The sequence below is a fragment of the Gossypium raimondii genome, chromosome 11 (genome assembly GCF_025698545.1).
Source record: "Gossypium raimondii isolate GPD5lz chromosome 11, ASM2569854v1, whole genome shotgun sequence".
In the NCBI taxonomy this organism is placed as follows: Eukaryota; Viridiplantae; Streptophyta; class Magnoliopsida; order Malvales; family Malvaceae; genus Gossypium; species Gossypium raimondii.
This window is the reverse complement of record NC_068575.1, coordinates 33,737,558-33,747,613: the sequence shown is the minus strand read 5'-3', so window position 1 is coordinate 33,747,613 and position 10,056 is coordinate 33,737,558. Positions and strand designations below refer to the sequence as shown.

The window sequence follows — 10,056 nt, the reverse complement described above, 5'->3', positions numbered from 1 at the left end:
TCATGTATATAAAGTATTATAATTTTTGTTTTATATAAACAGTTGTTAGCTCAATTTCAATTTGAACTCTTTTGGGGTAGGATAAGCCAAGGTATTAAAAATATGTAAAATATTACAAATGCATATAAAATTCCATATTTTAGTAATTCATTTTAGGGTAAATTATAAAAATAGTCTTTTTTGTTTGCCTCAAGTTACATTTTAGTTACTTATGTTTGAAATGTTACGTTTTAGTCACTTACGTTATCGTTTTGTTACGAAATGGTCCCTCTGTCATTAAGATTTGTACCTCCTAAACGGCAGTTTGACGTGACAGTTAAAATGAATTTTAAATGCCAATGTAAATGTCCAACTAGGATGAGAAAACTAAATTTTTTTTTATGAAAATAGAATACAAAATTTTACCCTAAAACCTAATTTTCTCCAGTTTAAAAGTAAGCAACAATTGGGTTCTTTTTGTTACGATCAGAGAAGAGAAGAGCAGAACGTCATAGAAGAAGAAGAAGAAGAAGAAATGGACGCACCAATCTCTATACTTGCTTGTTATTGTGGTTGCCCACAATACACAAAAAAACAAGGATAAAACATGTCATTTTTGTTTGTCACATATGCATAAAAACATGAAAAGATGGACCACCTTTTTGCAAAAAAAAAAAACCATAATATCTGAACTCAAAACCCAGGTAAAGAACAAAAAACACAATACTTACTATAATCCATGCTTGGACCCTTCATTGAATCGATAATTTGTTCTTCTGTTTTGAAAAAATAATTCAATCGATTGACGAAACACTCAATTTGATTTATACTATTTCGATTCAACAAAGATGACTATGAAGATGAATGGTTTTTTAGTCAAAATGGAAACGAAAACTAAAAGAAAAAGGAGACTGATGTTCTTTTTTTTTTTCCAATTCAAGGACTAATCTAATGCATTGGTTTTGATTATTTCGTGAAACCAAATTAACATTTTCCTTTAATTAATTTATAAAATTAATTAATTAAATTTATTTAATTCAAAATCAATTAATTTACTTGGTTGGACATCTACGTTGACATTTAAAGCCCGTTTTAACTGACACGTCGGACTGTCGTTTGGGAGGTAATAGATCTTAACGGCAGAGTAACCATTTCGTAACAAAACAATAAAGTAAGTGACTAAAACGTAGCGTTTCAAACATAAGTGACTAAAATATAACCTGAGGCAAACAAAAGTGACTATTTTGATAGCTTACCGTTCATTTTATGAATATTTTGGCATATTTATGCATTTTGTATTTGTGATGCCTTTTTTTAAAGACAACTGACTATATTTTATTAGACAGAAATAACTGAAAAAACATAAAAGTGATAGCCCACAAAGTAGACATGAGCCTATAAAACCTAATCCAAAGAAAATCAGAAAAACAAAATCCAAAAGAAAAATGAAGCCCATGAAAAAAAACACAATAAATAAATAAAAAATAAAATGAAATGCCCCAAGACACTTCTTCAATTAGTAAAATAGATGGCACCCACTCCTTAGAAAATATCCAAACCCTCAAAACTTGTCGGTACCAGCTTCCAAAAACAAGCAGCCTTCCAAAATCAAAACCATTTGCTGCTCATTCCTCTCTCCAAAGCCTACCTCTTCTTCTTCTGTCAATCTGGTTCCCTTCTCCTCCCCCATAATCTATCATTGATGACCATCGGAACATTTCCAATTAGGTAACTCTCTCTTCCATTCTTTAAGCAATCCGCGGCTAAACTATGTGCTAGGATATTAGCAGATCTGGGTATGTGTTTGAGCTGGATACTATTAAAACTCCTTTTCAATTGTTGTATGTCCCAAATAATAGCCCCTATCACTGATTTATCTCGAATGTCCGACTGACTTTTTTTAATAATGGTTTTTGCATCTCCTTCTATGGTAACTAATGAGAGGCCTAGATGGTTTCCCAAAACCAAGGCCTGAAAGTAAGCATATCCTTCCGCTATAAATGGCGAAGCGATCTCCTTGTGCAGTGTCTGTTTTGAAGCCAAAATCTCACTTGGAGAGTTACGAACAACCACTCCAGATCTAGATCTCACCAAAATTTGATTACAAGCGGCATCAAAATTAACTTTAACATCAGAACCTAATGGGGGACACCATTCCTCATTAACAATAGATCTGGTAAACTTCTTATCTTCTAAACTGTCAATCTCTCCAATATATCTTGTTATCTAGTCCGCTATTTCTTTTCCTTTAATCTGACTCTCGTCATGCAGGACTAGATTTCTATTTGTCCAGATTCCTCATATGGCACAATAAAATAATTTGTACTGGTCATTGGAACTCATTCGAAAAACCCAGGTAAACCAATCTCTGTCGTTCAAATCTAGATTAGAAAGAATCTAGTTTAGATTTAAATAATTCCAAACTTTTATTGATATAGAACATTATCTGAAAACATGATGCAAGGGCTCTGCTGCTCCACCACACTTGTGACACAGGACATCTCTTCTAATCCTTCTGTGTTGGAGATTAACAAAAGTAGGCAAGAAATTCCAAGTGGTTTTCCATAGATTAATTTTTACTTTTGAAGGGATTTTTAGAGATCATAGTTTTTTGTATAGCTCCCTAGAATCATAATGTGTATAATTAGGGTTAAAAGTACCTTTATGTAATAGTTTATAGGAACTTCTGACAGAAAATTCCCTTGAAGATTCCCCCTCCAGACCCGTATGTCTTCAATCCCTTCTTTGGCCAAAGGAGTTCGTAAGATTTTCGACGCAATCTCTTCAAGAAAGGTACTATTAATTAGATTTACTTTCCATTCCCTATCATCTACATCAATGAAGTTAGAAACTAAGTTTAACCCACCAGTATTAATTTATTCATTAATTCTATAGTTCGGGGAACCTGATAACCAAGCGTCGTCTTTTACTGATATATTTGAACCTGAGCCAACTCTTCACCAAAGCCAGTTCTCTAGAAGACCCTTAGCCATCCACACACTTTTCCAAGTATACGAAGGTAAATTGTCAAATCTCGTATTAAAAAAAAATTAGAGTTTTGAAAATATTTCGCCTTTAACACACGAGATAATAATGAATTGGGAAAATTAATATTATGCCACCCTTGTTTAGCTAACAAAGCAACATTAAATTTTGCAAGGTTGTCAAAACCTAACTCCCTAATCTCCTTTGGTTCACTCAAATAATTCCAAGTGCACCAATGTATACCTTTCTTACCAAAATATTGTTGCCACTAAAATTTTGTCATAAAACTCTCTAATTCGTTACAAAGGGTCTTAGGCAATAAGAAACATGCCATCGAATAAGCGAGAATAGCTTGAAGGACTGATTTAATAAACACTTCGTTGCCCTTTTGAGACAAGTACCTAACACTCCAACTTTCGATCCTCTACTTAAACATGTCCTTAAGAATTTGAAAAGAAGCCTTCTTCTTTTTCCTTATCATGTTAGGCAACCCAAGATATCTTTCAGGTTCATTCGAATGCCTAACTCCCAAAATCCCCAATACGAGTCGTTGATTACTCATTAAAGTATTCATGCTGAAGAAAATAGTGGATTTACTAAAGTTAATACATTTGCCAGAAAATTGCTCATACTCCCGCAAAACCCTTTTTAATGTTTGCACCCTCTTCACATTCGCTTCCCCAAATAAAATAGAATCATCAGCAAATAACAAATACGAAATTTGAGGGCCACTCCTGCTTGCCTCTGCCCATTTTAACAAGCCATCTCTCATAGCTAATCTCATAAGAGATGATAGTCCCTCATTATAAATCAAAAATAGAAAAGGACTCAAAGGATCACCTTACTGAAGTCCTCTATTAGGTCTAAACCTTTCACCAATTTTCCCATTTACTACCACTGAATGTGAAACTGTAGAGATACGTTTCATTATGGTCTTAACCCATTGAGCATCAAATCCCGTTTGTACCAACATTTCCTGAACAAATTGCAATTCCACTCTATCATAGACATTACTCATATATAATTTCATGACCATGAATCCCTTTTTCCCCACTTCTTTTTGATGAAACGTGTGCAAAATCTCATAAGCTAATAGCACATTATCTGAAATCAACCTTCCAGGTACAAAAGCACTTTGGGATTTATCAATGCATGCATCCAATACCCCCTTAAAATGACTAGCAATCATTTTTGCAATAAATTTATACAGAATATTGTTAAAGCTAATAGGCCTAAAATTCACCATACTTTTATTTAAAACTTTCAAGCAGAAATCAATAACCTCTCCGAACAATGTGCCAGTACTTTTGGAAAAACAAATATGGAAACCCATAATCTCTAGAGGCTTTAGTTGGACCCATTTCTTTCAACGTTGTGACGACATCATCCTCCAAATAGGTTGTCGTTAACTTCGAATTGACATCCTACGAAATAACATCATCCTTGTCAATCTTGAGATTTAAATGAACCATTGTATCAATGATCTTCATAAGACTCTCATCATTAACATTTACCCTTATAAACTCTTCTAACTCCATTGTCAACTTCGTTTTGAGACCTTTTCTTTTTAACTTAATCGAACGAACTCAATCCACCAATCCCTTCTTTAGGGCCTCCAATTTAATCAATAAATCACTAGAAGTAGACGCCCAAATATTCACCACAGCTTCCTCGAAAGAATCTTCCAATATCCACCAAACTTCAAACTGAAACCTTCTCCCTTTTAATACATTAGAACCCTAATCAATTTGAATAAGAAGAGGCTAATGATCTGAGAAAGAATAAGGAAGATGTTGAATCATTGCATTAGGAATGTAACACCCTAAACCCGGCCTAAACATTAGGGTCGAATCTGGTGATGTCACATTGTAACACCCCTTACCCGTATTCTACGCTGGAATAGGGTACGAGGCATTACCAGAATAAATACACTTATAAACATATTAAACCGAGTTATAAAATTTCATCCAAATTAAAAACTTTCAAATTATTATCTTTGAGTCACTAATTAGGGTTTACGAGACCTAATACATACCTATTCATATGCTCAATATATCCGTTAAATCAATCCAATATTGAAGAATCCACTTTAAGTCAGAATCAATTTTAATCACAATCATAAATCTTTTCATGTTATTTTCATATATCACTAACTGAACTTCGAATGTCAATTTACGAATATGTACTTCACTTACACATTCTGGTATACACAATGTTTAATTGATGAAATCATTTAATTGAGCTAAATTTCATATTCACTCCAAATTTTCTTCTATATCCATAAATGCTTTCACTTACCATTTACCTAACCAATTTCTCGAACCAAGCTATCACACAACAATAATACATCACCTGTGCTTCATGAATTCAATGTTCAGATCTTATCACTATCAAATCCATGTCATTCGAATACTTAAAGTTTATTCAAGCATATATTATTACATTTCACATACCAAGCATATGTCAAAATTACGAATACACAATCAATTCATTTGTCATTTATTTGACTAGAAAATTAATCTCAAAATTCATAACATTCTATTACTTAAGATATGCCATAAAACACTTCTTTAACATAAACTAGCACCATGGCCGAATTTTCATTATGCTATTTATTCCCCTTTTTCCGAATCACATAGCAAAATATTACAAATATGTATATATTTGAATACTATAATTATGCATCAACTTACAAACATGAGTTAATTCATGAGCCGCTCATGACATCATTTCATGCCAAATATACCACACACATATGCTATGAAACTTTATTTTCTCTCATGAGCTTATCATGACCAGTAATGCACCAATATAAGCATCACCTCTATTTCAACGTTTATCGATTATAATCGATCATATAACCAATTATACACAAATAATTTATATATATATATATATAAATTTCCTCCTCCTCCTCTCCATTCCACATCCTTAATGTACTTAACACTCTTAGAAATAACATTTTCTAAAGTTTCATTATTCACCCTTAAGTATATTCAAAGCTGTCTATCCGAGTTAGTATCACTTAATTATTTTTATCTGAAGCTAAAGAACTCCAAATTATGCACTGCTAATTTTCCCTGAAACTAGAATTACATATCTTCTTACCATAAAATTTTTAGAATTTTTGGCTTGGCCAATTAGTACAGTTTATTATTTAAAGTCACCCTTGTTTCACTGCTCAACATCTCTGACCTCTCTTCACTAAAAATGAATTATCTCATTGTACAAAATTCGGATGATATTTTCGTTTATTTCTTTTGAAAATAGACTTATTAAGGATTTTAATAAAATTATAACTCATAATTATTTTTTTAAAATTTTTAATTATTTTCCAAAGTCAGAACAGGGGATTCCGAAATCAATCCGACCCTACCTCACTAAAATTAAAATATCTCAAAATATATAACTCTTTTGCTTGCTCTATTTCTTTTATGTAAAAATAGACTCAATAATCTTTCATTTCATATCTCAATCACCCTCTAATTCAATTTATACTATTTTTGGAGATTTTTCAAAGTCACACCACTGTTACTGTCTAAACCATTTTAAATCAAGTTTTCACTCTTTCATGAATTTCTCTTACTTCATTTCATTTTTTCGATAGTTCAATCAAATAACGAGTAAATTGTTCATAAATTTTCCCACTATATATGCACTTATAAATCAAATAGTCATTTCGTCATATCATGTATTTTCACTTAATAAATTTCCCGTTGAACTTATTGGAATAAAATAGATTTCTCGGTGGCCTGCACACAGTTCGTACCAGCTTTGTATAATACCAGATTCTCGGTGGCCTGCACATAGTCTGTGCCACCCTTGTATCTTAACAGGTTATTGGTGGCCTGCACACAGTCCGTGCCACCCTTGTATCATAACAGAATATCGGTGGCCTGCACACAGTCCGTGCCACCCTTGTGTCATAATAGAATATTGGTGCGCATAGTAGCCTGCACTTAGTTTGTGCCACATATGCGACCTATCAGTCTGGTACACATAGTGGCCTACACTTAGTCCGTACCACACGTGACCCAATTATAATCATTCATATATTTTCCATTCCGAGTTTCAAACGGGAAATTCTTACTTTTCAATAATTACCAATTCTTCTCTAACCAATCTTAATTCATAATTTGCATCATATATTTGTTCCACGTATAGTACATATCTCAAATAAAATAATAAAACACTTAGCATAAATACAACAATATATTATCTACATACAAACTTACTTTGGTGCAATAATATAGAAATTTAACAATTTAGTCTTCAATATTTTCTTTTCTCTGATCAAGGTTGATTCCACTTCTTTCTTGATCTATAACAACATATTTAGCTTATATAACATTCATATGATCCAATTCAGTCAAAAAATCACATTTTGGTAAAATTATATTTTTGCCCCTAAAGTTTCACAAAATTATGATTTTGCCCCTAGGCCCAGAAATTAAACTTTATTGCTTTTTCTTATGTTTTATGACATGCTGAACATTTTTCCCTTCTATGGAAACATCAAATTCTCACTCTAACACTTACTTATGAACATTAGGGATTTTTATCGATTATGTCAATTTACTCATTTTCACTTAAAATCGGCTAGCAAAAGTTATTTAACATAATTTCAAGCTTCATATTCTATCATAAAACATCAAAATAAACACATTTCACCTATGGGTATTTTTCCAAATTTGAACCCTAGGTTAAATTATTGCTAGAATAAGCTAAATCAAGTTACCGGGACTCCAAAAACGTAAATAACATTAAAAACGGGGCTTGGAATCACTTACCGTGGAGCTTGGAAGCTTGAAAACCCTAAATATGGCTTCCCCCTTATTGATTTCGTTCACCATGGAGAAGATGATCAAATTTTTGGCTATTTTAGCCTTTTTAATTCTTTTTAATTACTAAATGACCAAAATGCCCCCAACTTAAAATTTTCCTATTTCACTTATCTCTTATCTATTTTTGTCCAACAAGTTAACCAATGGTCTAATTACGATTTAAGGACCTCAAATTTAAAATTTCGTAACAATTGGACACTTCTAACATGTAGAACTCAACTTTTGCACTTTTTACAATTTAGTCCTTTTAGCTAAATTGAGTGCCCAAACGTCGAAATTTTTGAACGAAATTTTCACGAAATCATTCCTTGAAATTTTAGACCATAAAAATATAATAAAAAATAAACTTTTTCTCGTGGATTTGTGGTCTTGAAATCACTATTCCGACTAGGCCTAAAATCGGGCTGTTACAAGGAAACATACTCAATCGTGCAACAGTAGCCATACCTCTATCTAACCTTTCCCTAACATTTGTCTCTGGTAAATTCCCCTTTTCCCATGTAAACCAAGCCCCAAAATAACCAATATCCATCAACTAACACTCCAACACTTCTTTGAAAGCCTCTATTCTACTTTCCTCCCTGGTCAACCCCTCACTTTTTTAAAAACATACATGATTTCATTAAAATCCCCACATACCAACCAATGAAGATCACAAACATGACCTAATCTATGCCATACCCTCCACGAATCATCCCGATTGTGTGCATAAGGGGAACCATAAAAGCGAGCGAATCTCTAAATTTTTCCTTCCTCAATATCCTCCATGTCAACATCAACGTGCCTAATTGAAAAACTCTTGAGAGTCATCGAGACATTACCCCTCCAAGCCAAACAAAGCCCTCATCTAGTTCCCTCAGTTGAAACATCAATTCCACTTAAAAACCCATACCTCTAAACTTTCTCCATTTTCATATTACTTATTTTAGTCTCCATAAAGAAGACCACTTGGAGATTATGCAACTTCAACATATATTGAAGTCTCTGCACAACCTGAGGGCTCCCCAACCCTCATACGTTCCAACTTATCATTTTCGTTATGAAAGGTTGACATGCCCATTGGCAGCCACTAATACAAAAAAATTTTGTTCCGACACTTTTCCATTAGTCGTCCCCAAAGATCCCAACTCTACCCCTGACTACATTCACTTAAATCCCTTCTAGGCCTCTTTTTACCATCCCCTCCCCCTAATATAAACTCTTCCGAATCATGCTACATGGCCATTAAACCCAGTGCTTTAGACGGATCACTTTCCTAAAGGGACATAATGGTTTGATCCCCTTCTAAAGTCAACCCTAACATTAGATCAATACGAATCCCACTCTCCATTCTTTCCTCTATCCCCCAACTCCGTCAACCCGAACTCTAACGTCCTTAATTACCCCCTTCCCACCCCTACACCTTCATCCCTTAACCACACACTATTCATCACCATAGCTCACCTAGATTGATCCCATAATGTCAAATCCCAAACTAGCTCTATTACCTCAACGCCTAAAGCCATCATTGCCTGACAAAATGAATCATTATGTCCCAATTGACCATAGAAGAAACAAAACAGAGTCAAACGCTCATATTTGAAATACACATATGCACAATTTCCATGTGCAAACATTAGTTTCTTTTTTCTCTTCAAAGGGTTCCTAACATGTAAACATATCCACACTCGCATATAACTCATTAGCCCTTTCCCTATACTCACACTATCATACTCCATAAATTTCCCAATAAAATCACCTAATTGTCTGGCCAGCAACTAAGAAAAGAAACCCGGTGGAACATCATGAATTTGAACCCAAAAAGGGCAAAAATTAATGGCACCTTTAGTGGATCCTCCCCCATAACCAACCGATGAAACACCAATAAATGATTATTAAACGTCCAAGGAACCCCATTAATAACCCTCTCCAAATCCTTCTTGTCAAAAAATCAAAACATGAACCTTTTTTCTCCTAGGTCTGAGATCTGAACTCGCTTAATAGGGTGCCATAAATTAGCCATCGTACTCCTCATAGTCGGAAAGTGAATGACACTAGCTGTCAGGAAACACCCTACCAAACAGAACTCATTCTCATTCACTGTCGATTCCACCTGTCTTTGCACCTCCACAATCTCGTCCTCTTCATCATCCAGAGAGAACATTGCCAGTTCCCTTTCCATCATTAAACCCCGATAACCTACAACCCACAGCTAACCTTCGTAAACGAACACAAAACAAAATTGCATAGCAAATCAAAAAACACCTAA

At 33.9% G+C, this 10,056-nt stretch overlaps 1 long non-coding RNA gene across 2 annotated transcripts; it reads left to right on the top strand.

The window, feature by feature from the left end:
• Positions 1-1,348: 1,348 nt before the first annotated feature.
• Positions 1,349-2,839, top strand: LOC105804152 (uncharacterized). Of its 2 annotated transcripts, none has more exons than XR_008191303.1 (3): positions 1,349-2,155; positions 2,251-2,335; positions 2,418-2,839. It is a non-coding gene; the product is annotated as an uncharacterized LOC105804152 (long non-coding RNA). The 2 variants fall into 2 exon arrangements; XR_001136756.2 differs by having other exon boundaries at positions 1,469-2,155; positions 2,444-2,836.
• Positions 2,840-10,056: the final 7,217 nt, after the last annotated feature.